Below are 14,574 nucleotides of genomic sequence, written 5' to 3'. Positions count from 1 at the left end.
ATGAGGAGGGGATGTCAAGTTTTTCATATACATTAACATCCTTTCCTTTTTCTCTGCTGCTTGCTTCCCACTCCTCTTTGTTAACTTTAAGCTGCCAGCCTAGATCACCTCTCAGCTGATTTGCATTGCTCTCTCTGTACTCCTGTTGCTCAGGAACATTCAAGGCAAGACTTCTCATCCACACTGACTGCTTATTGGCCAAAAAACTTGTCTTTTGCTCCACCATACCCAATGCCTTAAAAATTTAGCCACACTGTAGGTGACTCATGTCTAATTAGAGGGATGCAACTTTGGACACCCCATGGTTGAGCATTTTCTAGGGGTTAGGTGAGTTTGGAAATTGTTGCACTATGAATAATATGAGAGTCTCCTACTTTTGGAGTTAGGAAAAGTGGCTTACAATTGTGCTCCCCTCTGAACCAGTTGTATTGTGCCAGAAACCTCATATCCTACAGCAAATATGCAAGATCTTCTGCAGTGATGTGAAATGAACTGTCCTGCTGTGATTCCAGTAACAAAGCTCAGAGTCTACTAATGCAACAGTTATGGCAGCTAATCAATAAGAGGATGTCAGCCACAAAAACCACCCCAGAGAGAGTACTTCAATCTTGCAGATACTAACAAACTCCACAAATAGTGTGATTCTGTGAAGACCAAGAGCTCCTTTTACTAAGGAAGAAGTAGAGCTTTTGTTTTAAAAAGTAATTGAGTATGTAACCAAAAATGGTCCCTGTTGTTAAGAAATATGCTGAGAGATTCTCAAGACAGGCAGACCTGTTTTACCCTGCAGCTGTTAGAAATGTCCAAGAAAATAAGAGAAAAAACCCAATATCCTTCAAGTAGGTGTCCAAATATGTGTTTTCACTTGTGGGTGTGTCTCATGCCTTGTGTTTTAACTGGGGACTTGTCTTTGCAGTATCTGTTGAGTATATTTAGCTGTGCCTCTTCCTTGTGTCCATGTGCTAAGGAGATAAAAGGCAGATGTTCCTGTGCCTCAGTTGCCTTGCTATGGATAGATCACTCCTTCATAGTTCCTAATGACCTGTAAACCTCAGAAACAATACACAGAAATTAACTCACTTTTTATTATGTCTTCTCAGAAAACATTTTGCTGAACTAGGAAGAGTCCTCAGAATTATTTTCTTACCTTACCTGGGGACAACCTATATCCCCCAGACTTTGGCTTAGCACTAGTCAGTACCTGTTCCCTTGTTCCCCAGTTCATTGATGCTGCTATGAGACAACTCCATATTCACTATGGCATAGGTTCTTAGATTGTCTGCATTCTTCCCATTAACCTGAGTTGAATGGATCCAATTGTGATACAGGAAGGGGTGGCCTGGATCTGTTAGATCTTGGGTTCAGGCTGTGAAGGACAAAGGAGAAGGAGCCATTTTCTCCTGGATAAATCCCTTGGCTTAAAGTCAGACCCAGGGTCAAAAAGCTTGGAGCAACCTGTTATGCCTCTGCCACTGTGAGCCGGTAGGGAGCACAATGCATGATGCTTATGCCTACTGGTATCTGCTCATCAGTCCTGATCCAGGTTTAAGAGGCAGATTGCTACTCAGGAACAGACCTAGAAACCCTTCTCATCAATTTTCTTCAACCTGGGAAGGGTATGCATGTAGAAAAGACCCCTGACACCTCTCTGCTTATACAGGCTGCAGACAGTTTATGAAGAATCATGAGTTTTAGCCCTTACACCACCACTTGGCCCTTAGAATAAGTCCTGTGAAAGTTCAGAGAGGCTCAGATCAAAGATACACCAGTGCAGATCAGCATCAAAACACAGATTGGACTCATGGAGGGTTTGCAATTAATTGATAATCCCAGCTGGGGAGAAGGCTTATGAGACTTCCATACTTACCCATGGTAGTACCAAGTGATGAGCAAATGGCCCCAGCCCAACACAGGATGCCATTCTCTTGGCCCTGCTAAAGTAACACACATGGGGCCACATTTTTAGGGATGTCCTAGCACTGAAATTCTCTGGCACTAGATCCCAAACTGATGGCTCCAGGAGTACCTTTTGTAAGGCCCAGTAGCATGATCTGGTTATGAGATGTCAATAATAATGGAGACATCTGTTATCTCTGGCACTGAGTTTTCCTTGTCTGAACATTGGTAGGGTGCTCCTCAGGCACCAGATTGCCACCTCCACTGGTGCCTATGCACTGTAAACACTGACACTGCATAGACCAGATGACAGACTACAGCACCTGGGAATAATGGTCTAAAGCAGGGATGTGAAACTTGCAACCCACGGACAGTTCTGAACCACAGAGCCATGTTGTGTGGGTTATGGGACGGAGAAGGGCTAGGAATTCAGAGACTGGGCAAATGGTCAGGACCTGCCACCTAAATCTAGGGCAGAGAGCCCCATTTGACATGCATCTTGGCAGGAGAGTGGGTGACAACTGTGAACGACCAATGCAGCTGGATCTGGCCCATGAGCCTTGAAGTCCAGACCCAGTCCAGGTGTGTATGTGTTTGACACAGCTAGGCTATGTATTACCTGACAATGTAAGCATGGCTGATTAGGCTTTTGGATTTCCAACAATTCCCTCATACTATGTGACTCCATTCATATTAAGGGCCCCTACATGAGGAGAGTTTGATTTTCCAGACCATTATGAATAGTCACTATTGATAGCTGTAGCAGACCAGTAGGGGGCGCTCCTGTGCTGAGCCACCTGCCTTGCTGCCTGTCCAGCTCCCAAGCTCAGAGTGCTTCTCCTGGGGTGCCTCCCATCTGGCCGACCTTCCTGGAGCATGCCTGCAAGCCTGGGGTAGCTGCTGCCACCACCCAGGGATCTGGTCTGTATTTGGGCCCTGTGCCTCCCAGGGTACACAGGCCTTATAGACCTTGAGGGTGCTTGACCCACTGCGAGAATATGGAGTACCTCTAGCCTGAAGCACAAAAAGTAGGCTCCCCTAGTCAGCCAAGCATAGGGAGCATCAAGGCAGGTCCAATCCCTGTCCCCACAAGTCCACCAAACTTGTAGTGGAGAGCTTTATTGGTTAAAGAGGGTAGGCTTGGGGAAGGGTACAAGTTAGAGAAGTATCACAGAATAACCCAGAGCAAACAGTACCAGCTTAGTTGCCTTTTGACATGCTTCTACATTACAGTAAACTATATTTCTAGGTAAGTTTCAGGTAAGTTACATGTTCATCTGGAGTCTAGAAGAGCTCCAGAGGCTGTGTGCTTATTCCATGTTCTTCAATATGGCTCGTCTCCTTTCTGGAAGAAGGGGCCCTTAAATAATCTTTCTGACCTCACCTCCCAGGTCCAGTCAAAGCAGGTGTTGTTTGATGCTGACCAAGCAATTTGAGAAGCATCACTGGTCATTTGCAGGAGTGACATGGCTCAAGTCCCTGCCCCCATGCCATGAGGTCAGTGCTTAGAACAATAGAGGGATTAAATCCACATCCTCTTACCTGAAACCATGTAGGCAGAGTTGGTTGCTTTGCAACCAATGATGGCGGGGGAGGGGAGACTACCCCCAGGGAGAGGAGGTGGCTGGAACAGGATTCCTCCACAATAGCAAGGGCAGGAGAGTCCAGAGAACTGTCCTCCCTAAGTGCAACTTTTGTGCAACTGGTGTCCCAGACTTCAAGACGGGGTGTTCAAGAACTCATGAGAAGAGTGGTAAGTATACAAGAGATTTTCCCAAAGGAAGTATTTGAATAATCACACTCACTGGTAGATGTTACATCAAGCAGGCCCAATAAGGCTAGCTGTACTGATCATAACAGATTTAGCCAAAATGATCTGGCAAACTCTAGGGTTAGCCCAGTCTTAAAAAGGTAGACAAAAATAGTGTCACCTTGGGATACTTGAGTACATTTATTCTCATTCTCACCAGTCTTATTTGGTTGTCACAGTTGCAAATAAGAGCCAAACAAAGGAACAGGGAGACCAAGAGGCTTGATCTGTTTGGCAGGAGGGCCTGTTCATCAGTTAGTCCAGCAGTCAACAACTTTTGCAGGTTGCAGGCTGGAATAACCCAGTTCAGGTCAGAGGTAGGCAGGTTCACAGGCACTAGTATATAGCCATTGGCACTACTTGTTGCTGTGGCCCAGGGGAAGCACCCACCAGTCACTTGTCCCCATTGCTACATAAGGGAAGCATTAAAAAGTTGACAAGGTAACGTCCCTCTGTAATACAGATGGTTTCAGGCTGATGCTACAAGGTTCTTGGCCCAGCATGCTCCAGGCTCTAACCTCCTCACCCTCACTTCTGGACTCTCTGCGGCCTGTGCTGCCTCTTCACAGTTACTCTTCCTGCCACAACTTGATGTTACAGGTTTGTAAGGCAGCCGTTCCAGGAGGCAGATGGAGGGTTTGGGGAGGGTTGCTGTCTGAACTCAGGCCCTTCCAGGCCTTGGCTCATTTTCACTTTGGCTGGGTCCTGCAGCCTGGGGTCCACCACACCAGGACCCTTGGGCCCCGGCTCCAGCTCAGCCCTCTTTGGGCTCTGGGGGACTCAGCCCTTAGGTACACCCCTTTGCGGGCATGGGTTTTACACGCCCCCACCCCCCAGTCTTGTAGCCGGATACCCAGGCCTCTGATGTGCCACACTCCTCCCTGTTGTATTTGGGCTGCTGCCCAGACACAACACCCCAGGGCTCCCCCTCCTACCCAGGAAGTTGTTCTGCTGTACCCCAGCAGCTTCTAATCTGACCCTTACAGCCACTCTGATCCTCCTGTGCAAACACAAATCAAAGTATAAGCATCTGCTCTCAAACACCAAGCTTGCTAAATGCAAGCTCCCGTCAGAGTTAATTCTCACCCTGGGGTAACAAATGCAAAAGTTGCGAAGTACTTATGTTGCTTGCAACGGAGAGTCTCTTCTGCCCTTCTGTGGTACACAGTCCTTGTCTCCAGGCCATCTGGACTGGCTCTCCCTTGGAGCTTTGCCTCCAGCAGCTCCTATAGCCAGACTGCCTCTTCCCAGCTAAGCCCTGGGCTTTTGAGCCTCTCCCTGGGTCACATGACCCTCTACATCTGCCCCAGGCCTGCCAATCACTGCCTATACCTGTGGCAGGCAGCCATCTTATTTAGATCCCTTTTACGGTTAAGTCTGTTCAAAGCGGCTAGGCTGGTCAGCAGGCCCTGGGCTCCCTCCCCTCTTCACAGTAATGGAGCAGGTGCCCTGTTACACCCTCACCAAAGACTTTTAAATAAACTCTGCTGCCACTAGACTGGAGAGAAGATTCTTTGGTGGACTGAGCGATGGTCAAAAGATACAAAATAAAGGATATGATTAAAGGGTTACTTTTCAGAATGAAGGTGGAGGGAGGTTGAAAGTGGGGTCCTGCAAGGATTGTTGCTGGGCCCAATTTTGCTCAGTATTTTCATCAATGACGTGGATATGGATGTACATAGTGAAATCTCCCAATTTGCAGAAGATACCAAATTGTTCCAGGTAGTCAAGTCCCAAGCTGACAGTGAGGGACAGAGAGAAATGGACAGAAAGATCTTACCAATCTAAGTGCACGGCCAAAAAAATGGCAGATAAACTTCAAATGTTGACAAATGCAAGGTAATGGACCCAAGGAAAAATAACCTCAAATATATTTATACAATGCTGGGTTCTTAACTAACAGTTTCAAGGCAGGAAAGAGACCTTGGAGTCATTGTAAATAGTTCTCTAAATACATCAGCTCAATGTGCAGCGGAGACCAAAAAAATATTGGACATTGTTAAGAATGGAATTGACAACAAAATGGATAAATCATCATGATATCAGTGGCAGCCAGTCAATAGGGGGCACTCAGGCACCACCCCACCAGTTTCAAAACGACACACAAAAACTGCATCACCTAAATAAATAAAAATAATAGTATCGTTAATTGGAAGTATCCCAGACAGCGTCAGTTGAATTAACAATGTAAACAAAATTAATATTTTTTTCTTGCCTATGTCTGCTAGTAACATAATCAATGATTATGCTCATCCACTACACATTGTCCCAGGGGAGCTGGGGTGACAGGAGGGCCCCAGGCCAAAAGAGAGCCCCACTTACCTCTTGCAGAGCCCGAAGAGCCAGAGGAAAGGCACGCAGTGAAACCACCAGTGAGGGTGATTAGCCACACATATATCCATCTGCGGCCGAGCAGTGTGGGCAGGAGGTGCCGCCCGGGAGAGAGAAAAAGCGGCCCCAACGATGCGGTGGGGCGACTGATGAGTGGAGGCTTGAGGGGAGAGCCCTCGCACAGAGGGGATCAGCCGCCGCGCCCAGCAGGGTGGAAAGCCAGGGGCGGAGCCAGGAGAGGCTCCAACTGAATCGGCAGCGACGCCGACAGCAGAGCCAGCAGGGAAGCCAGCTGTAACGCCGATAGCAGAGCCGGCAGAGAAGCTAGCTGTAACACCGACAGTGGAGCCAGCTGGAAAGCTGGCAGCGACACCAGCCACAGAGGCGGCAGTAAAGGTGGGAGCGATGCCGACAGGGGATCTAGCAGCTGCACCTGCAGCAGAGCCAGCGGCAGCACCCACGGAAGAACTGGAGGCAGGAGCTGAGAGAGCAGCGTCGGGGCATGCCGGTGCTGAGACCAAGGAGCAAGCCTGCATGGGAGCCTCGGAGAAGTAACAAAGGAGCGTGTCCAACAGGGCCTCGTCGGGCCGCACCGGAGGGCAGCCGAAGACCCGGAGTGGGGTCGGACAGTGGACCTTCGTGGCCCACAGCGGCCTTAGGAAGAGGTGGGGACTTAACACCCCAGTGGGGTGAGCCGCCACTATGGAACCTGAGCCCAGGGCAATCCACGTGGCCCAGAGGCCAGAGGCACCTTTTTGGGCCTCCTGGCCCAGCAGTTTAGGGGCCTTAGTTATCTTGGTGGTGGGATAGGCACGTCACATCACAGGGTGATTAGTATAGGGTGATAGGGAGACTTGTTGGCGGGACCAGGTCGGAGGACCTCGTGGACCATACACCAGGCCCAAAGACTCAGGCATGCAGCTGGCAAGCTGGGGGCAGAGGTTGGGAAGAGCTGAGGATACCAAAGGGGCCTGAAGAGCAGCAGCCCAAGGTGGCGAGTGGCCAGGGTGTAGGGGAGGTCGGAGCCCCGTGAGTGCCTGCCAAGAGGCACAATGACCCTGGAGGCTGCCCCAAGGGGGAACCCCTCCACTGAAGCAACATCCCAAGTCATGGCAGGCGAGTTAAGGGGACCCCCTGACGTCAACAGGGGTATCCTGTGGAGTCCACCCGTGAGCCCAGGGCAGACACGATCCATAGTCCAGGCTAAGGCCTCACGGGAGCGCTTAATTGAACAGAGGCGGGCACACACATACACAACAAAAAGTTGAGTATGCACAGTAAGCACCTTGGGGCAGTCTCCTTACTGTCCAAGTGGCGCGTGAGCAGTAGAAACACCTGAACAGTTTGAATGGACGGCAATAACCACTTGTTTAAGTGGGCTGCGGGGCACCTGTACTGACACCCCAGAGCAGGTGAAGAGCTGTTACCTAGAAACACGGGGAGGGGGAGGGAGAAGGGGAAGGGCAGGGCCTGAGGCTTTTAGTCAGTCCCAAGGTTTGGGTCAAGCTCACTTTCCTTCTGGAGCCTGTAAGGTCAGGTAAGTGGGGCTTGCAGGGGGTTGAGGGGTTGTGGGGCATGGCTGGGGGGGGGGGGAAGCTGGCTAGGGGCTGAGGGAGTGGGGGGGGAGGGTTGCAGCTGGGGAGCAGCAGGGTTTGTAGCTGGCCGGACACTTCGTCAGTCATCTCAAGGGTGCATAGACCGCAAGATATACCTATTAGTGGTACATTTACCTTGTCTCCAGAACACAACTGCAGACCATCTAAGCAAAGTAAACTCTTACAAATGGGATAACAAGAGCTTGGTGCTCAAGGCCATGTTTGTGGAATGGGGTTACCTAACTATATACCTCTTTGCAAATGAAATCAACCAGAAATTCTCTTCCTTTTGCTCCAGGACCCTGCCCAGTTCCCTCTTGAATGTGTTCATGATTCAGTAGTCTAGGAGCCTCCTGTATACATTCCCTCCAACAGCTTGTAATAAAGGACCAGGGCCTCTGTATCTGCCATGCAGAGTATAATGTTTTGTTATCACAATCTTCTGTTTTTGTCAGTGTAGCAGGACCAGAACCCAGGGGTGACCAGGCTGCCCACCTGGTGGCCAAATGGCCACTACCTTAACCTGATTCTATGTACCCTTCCCTCTGATATTGTTCACTACGCCTTTATGTAATTGTCAAATTGTGAAAGACAAGTTGCCTTTTAGTCCTAGAACCAGTCCTTGACCTTCCTTTGCCAATGGAGCCCCTCTCGGACCCTACTAGCCCAAACTTGGTCTGTCTATAGTTGGGTCTTCCCAGTTTGTAAGTGTCTTGAGGCTCCCATTGCCTTAGAGATTTATTACGTGGCTCCAGACCATCCCTTACACCATGCCCATGTCCTGCAGGTGTCATTTTCTCAATCAGTTCCTTGTAGAGGCCTCAGCGCACTTTGTTCTCTGCCCCTTTTCACTGGCTGGACTAAGCTCAGGATCCAGAGTCAGAACCAGGTTATGGGCTCCAGCCTTAGTCTTGCCCTACTGGGCTCTCATTTATCCCCGCTTGGGCTTTGGGCTCCTGGCTCTACCTCTGCCCTGCTCTGGGTGCTAGGCCCTTAGCCCCTGTCTCCACCCTTCTTGGGCGCTGGACCTTCTGGCCGGAGACTCTGCCCCTCTTTGTGCTTGCTACCCTCTCAGGTACCTAACTATACCTTGAGCCTGCTCCCAGCAGAAAGAGATGACGTACTCCTAGGGCACTAATAGGACCTCCAAAACTACCCCTTAGTCCCCTCCACAAACCACTAATTAGACAGTAAGTTACATCCTGCTGACTTGTAGCAGGACTAAGGCTTAGCAAACCCAGTATCAATCTGGCAGTCCTGAGAGTGGCTCTGAGGTCATCACAGCAACCCCCTGCAGCCCTCCTGGCCAGGAGCCCTTCATCTTGTGAAAGTCGGAGCTAGGCTCCTCGGCTTTGCTCAACCTCAGGCTTCTATGCCATTTCTAGGTATAGCATGCTCACAGCCTATCTTCAGGAGGAAGCCCACACTGCAAAGCTGCTTTCCCTTTCACCTACAGAGACAGACTGTTGGCTCTGGGTCTGCCCAGGGTTTATATGCCCAGAACCCTGCCGCCTTCTGGTCATGTGCCCTATCAGCTGACCTGCCAGCAAGGCTGCTTATTAACTCCAACATGGATAGTTGCTTTTGTCTGGTTCACAAAAACCCTTCCCTTAAAGGGGCCATTTTGCTTTTCCATAACAGGGTAAGGGTTCCCTGTTACAGTCAGCAAGAGATCCCGAACTGCTGATGATGATCCCAGACCTGATAATGCAGGAAGGATGGAAAGTATGCCACTCTGATCTCCACTCCCACATGGCACAGCCTGGATATTGGATGGTTCTTGCAGTTAGAGGATGATCGTGCCATCCAGGCCAGAGACATCCTCGTGCATGTAGCCCAGGTAACTCGGGTATATACTCCTCTTCTCCAACTGAAGGGGACTGCCAGCCAGCAGGTGGGCTGTGGGGGAACTGCAGACTGCTCAGTTTCCCTCCGTCCCTATAGAACCAGGCCAGGACAGTCAGGGGACCCAACTATATACACATTTATTTACATTAACTTATCACAAGGAAAAGAAACATGGATATAAACATATATATATATAAAAGATATCTATACAAATAACACAAACAATACCTTCTGGGTAGATGCCATAAAACCTTATACCAGTGCTCCAGAAACAGGTAAGTCACAGGTAAGTATCTGATCTGAAACAGATAAACCCCAAAATAAACATAGATAGCTAACAGATAAACTATAGATAAGTATGGGTGAACAATAAATAAGCCACAAATAAATACAAATAAACAACAGGTGAAATAATAAATAACAGGGGGTCCAAGCAGAGCCCTAGAACTCTACTTATCTACTAATTTGACAAGCGTAAGAGTTCACAAAACATAAGGCATGACATCACACCACTTATGGTGCAAGAACCCCAAAGATAAACTTAGTCCCAAAGGGAAAGCCCAATGGCTTTGGGCTTTTCCCAAGCCCTACAAGGAAGCTGGTAACTTTAGGGGGCCCTCTTAGTGGGACCTCCACTTTCAGGAGCCCTTAACTAACCAGGGGGGACTCCTCCTCCACTGTGGGAATCCTCTTTTCCCTGCAACCCATGGCTCCCAGGCCTGGAGGGTGGCTCTCATCCTCTGCGCCAAGCTGCTGTCTCACCTGTGGTGGGGGGGGTCACTGTCCCCTGGAACAGGGCTCCTCTATGCAGGGCTTCTGGGGCCTCTGGCTCAGCCCTGTCTGCTGGCTCAGTAGGCCGAGCACCGTCTGGTTCCCTGGACTCAGCCTTTTGCTATGGGTCAGAGGCCTGAGCTATCTCGTGCAACACCAGGCTTGGTCCACTCCCGGACCCTCCGTGCAGCGCCTCCTGCATCGAGCTCCCAGCCTCATTCTGGGAGTTGAGGACCTGAGCCGCCCAAGTGCTCCAAAAGTCCTACTCCATGCACCAGCCTGTGTACCGTGTCTCTGGCCACATACCAGAGGTTGCAGACCCGAGCAACCTCATGCACCTCCCAGGGTCTGGACGCTGTGCCCCGTGCTGCACACCAAGAGCCTAGCTGCTGGAGCCGTCCGCTGTTCCCCACTGATGGAAGTCTTCAGAGGTGCTTCTGGGCTACTGCTTCACCCTGCTTTGCAGCTCTCCTCAGCTCTTCTAAGCCCCTTGCTTCTCTCTTCTCTGTCCTGGATGTGTTCCCTCATGCTGGGCAGCTCCTTTTATATGCTCCAGGGCTCCACCCCTGAAGTCTTCTGGACCTGAGTGTTGTAGTCTTCAATCAGGTGGGGTGGGAGGAAACACCTCTCCCACTCCCCTCAGGAAAGGGGCGTGACTTAACTCTTCTTGGTACCTCCTGATTGGTGGATGGGCTCCACCAATCAAAACAGCAAGATTTCAAGCCTGGGACTCAAGTTCCAAAAGGCAAGCCTGCTACATCCATAATAGAAAGGACCCAAGTAGGAGTACCTACCTGGCAAAATGGACTAAGTTCTCATTCTGGTGCAAAGTGAAAAATATTAACCCAACAAGCCTATCAAACCAGAAATAGAATCATACAAAAGTAGGACTGGAAGGGACCTCAGAAGTCCAGGGAAAGGACACCCCTGTTTAAACCATCCTTATAAATTTGCATGCGATGCCAGATTAGCCAAAACTAATTCCAAATCCAAAAGTCCAGAACCACAAGTAGACCTACTACTGGCAAATATCCTCCACTCACACCTGGGGCTTCAGATGTTTCCAAATCCATTGGCAGGCATCCTACTTGCAAGCCCCAGCCTGCCCTGCACAGATCTGGGAGCACACTCCCCCCCATCACCCCACATGGCCTCCTGGATGAGCAGTGGAAGCAGCAGCAGGAGCAACTGGACAAGCAGGTAAGTGCCAGACGAGCCACCAGACCAGCGGCTCCTAGCCAAGCAGCACATGGCAACAGAAGCTGTTTTCCCCCCACACCCCTCCATCCCATGCCTCCCTCCCTGCAGAGGCCTTGATCTGCCCCCCAACACCCCTACCCTTCCCCCTCCCACCTCCCACCACACTAGACTTACCAGCTGGAGGCAGCTCTCCACACTGCTGGGCTGGTATCGGAAATCTGGTATCGTCCACGAAAATCTCTATTGGTTCACCCCTAGTTTCTAGCCTTGGAAAGTCTTGGTTGTTTTTCATCAAGAGCTCTAAATACACAGTGATTTTCAGCCCAGAGATTATCTAAATGGATCTTGGGTTGCATAAAGTTGTGTTACAAGACTGCCAAAGTGGACCCACCATCAGCAATAGGGGCATATTTCCCCCAAAATCAAGCTACTTTCAATGCCATTCCTGTATAAAGTGCTATAGCTGAAATTTGCACGGCAGCTACCTTGAACTCCATTAAGACCTTCACCTACTTTAGCTGTTTTGCTTGTCAGTGTGGTCTTCCCATTGCTTTTCGCCTTGGGAGACTCCAGAACATGTTGTCATACTCAAGGGTACTGCTCTGGACAAATGTGTGTGGGGGTATTTACCATATTCAGAGGTGAAAATTAATGTATTTCCTTGTAAGTTCTTTAAAATGTTCATATACCAATGACTACCCTTTCTTTCTTTTTTGGGGTCAAAACTAGCATATCTTTCTATAGCTGAGAGAATTGAGGAGCAGGAAGTGTACACCATCCTTTATCCCCTTGGTGCATGCCACAAGAAAAAGTGGGGGAGGAAAGCACACTCTATGGATACTGCTACGGTAAAAGTCTTCAGCCACAGGGCATGACTTGGGAGACACCCACATGTGAGAATGTGTTTATAGACAATTAATCTTGAAGAATTTCAATTACTGGTAAGTAATTTTGTTCTTTATCCACAGCAGGAAGGGGAGATGCTGATAAGGCTGTTAACAAATCAGAACTAGAATTAGAGATCCATCTTCTATGTCCAGTTCCACTGAATCCTCCTTAAATCTAAACGCTCTGTTATCAGACCATATTTGTGAAGGGTAAAATGATTGCCAGAGCTGAAATCAGCAAATATCTAAATATGTTGGTAGCGTGTAACTGCTGCTACCATGCTACTTTTGGCTTCACCTGTTGTTTTAGAAGTTGGTGTCTTGCATTTTTTGTCTTTCATTTGGTTCAATACAATAAAATCAAGTTGCCCCAATAAAAGGTACTACAACACAGATCCAGCTTTATCTTCAGGTAAGCTGAAAAACATGCTTGGAGATCCAAGTACATCAAGAATGCTCCTGCCTCTCCAGGTTATCTTTACCATCACATGAAATATTGCTGCTACTGGCAAAGGTAAGGCAGCCTTCAGACAGCTGCAGTTCTAGAGATCAGTGTCACCAGCATGATGTTTGTATCCACCCTTTGGAAACTGAGGCCAAGTATTTACATTCTGTATTTTGTTCAGTGGTGCAAAAGTGGGTATATTTTTAATGGGAACTCTTCCTCCCTCTACCACGAACTCAAGAATGTTCGGGGGTCGGACTCGATGATCTATTGAGGTCCCTTCTGATCCTAGCATCTGTGAATGCTTCCTGTTCTCTTTTAACCACACTGCACTCATCTCCATGGTGTGTAAGTACCCTCCTGTGCTGTATTAAACAACAAAACTAACCTCTGCCATGTATAGTTCCTTCCTTCTTTAAAAAGGGTATCCTTGTAGCCACATGAGTTTCTGAACATATGTATAAAGCACTAAGCCCCCAGGCTATAGCTAGGGGCCCAAACACCAGCTGGCTACTACTATGCTGACCAACAGGTGGTGCTCATGGAAAGAGAAGTTGCTTGACAGTGCAAGGATCAGCCTGCCTTTCCTTCCACAGCATGGTGCTAAGGGGGGCGTGGTCAGGCTCCAGCAGGACTCTGTGATTAGCTCAGCAGGGAATTGATAGCAGTGTTTATCACCCATTTAAGAAAACAATAGAGGGACATTACCAGCTACTTGTTGATTCAGCACAGACCACCCAGCATGTGGTCTGCTAGCTAATACACAGACACCTTCTTAGCAAGGCAGAGGGGAGGGGGGATTCCTGCTTAGCAGGGAGTGGGAGGAGAAGGAGCTGCAGCCAGGGAGTAGAGAGGAAGAGCCAGCCCTGCTGTAGAGGCTGCCAAGCCCAGAGGGCATGCCGAGATGCTGGGGGTGTCTGGTTTATCTTAAACAAGCAAGGGGTCTGGGACAAACATTTCATAAATGAGGCACTCTGGGTAAGAATGCAAGGGGGGGCGTGGGGAAAGGGACTTGATAGTGGGCATCTACTACAGACCGCCTCACCAGGGGGACCAGCTGGACCTGGAATTCTCAGGTCAGCTCACGGAGGCAGTAAAGTCAAGGGATGTGGTTGTCATGGGAGACCTAAACTACCCAAACATCTGCTGGGAGGAGCCGTCAGCCAGGTCCAACCGCTCATGCAGGTTCCTAGTCGAGATACAGGACCTCCACCTAACCCAGGAGGTGCATAGTCCCACCAGGGGAAATGCATTGCTGGACTTCGTCCTTGCCACAGGTGAGGACCTGGTGAGGGATCTACAGGTACTCGACCACCTGGGTGACAGCGATCATCACCTGCTGGAATTTACTATCCAGTGCAGGGTGGTGAAAGCAAGCAGCAAGGCAGAGGTCCTCAACTTCAGGAGGGCCGACTTCTGTAAGCTAAGAAGGTTAGTAGGAAAGGCATTGGGGTCTTGGAGTTTCAATGAGATGGGAGTCCAAGACAGGTGGTTGTTCCTCAAGAAGATGATCCTTCAAGCTCAAAGGGAGTCAGTCCCAATGAGCACCAAGGGAGGCAGAAGTGCTAAGAAGCCCCTATGGCTTGGTGAAGGCATCCAGGGATGCCTGAGGGCAAAAAAGGAGGCGTGGAAGCAAGGGGCTATCACCAAGGAGGATTACACCTCCATTGCTCGGGACTGCAGGGAGGCTGTTAGGAAGGCCAAGGCAGAGATGGAGCTACGGCTAGTGACCAGAATTAAGGATAATAAAAAGTCTTTTTTCAAATACATAGGAAGTAAGAAGAAGGCACC

Source organism: Alligator mississippiensis, chromosome 10 (assembly GCF_030867095.1).
Source record: "Alligator mississippiensis isolate rAllMis1 chromosome 10, rAllMis1, whole genome shotgun sequence".
In the NCBI taxonomy this organism is placed as follows: Eukaryota; Metazoa; Chordata; order Crocodylia; family Alligatoridae; genus Alligator; species Alligator mississippiensis.
The sequence above is the reverse complement of the archived record's forward strand: the minus strand, read 5'-3'. Positions refer to the sequence as shown.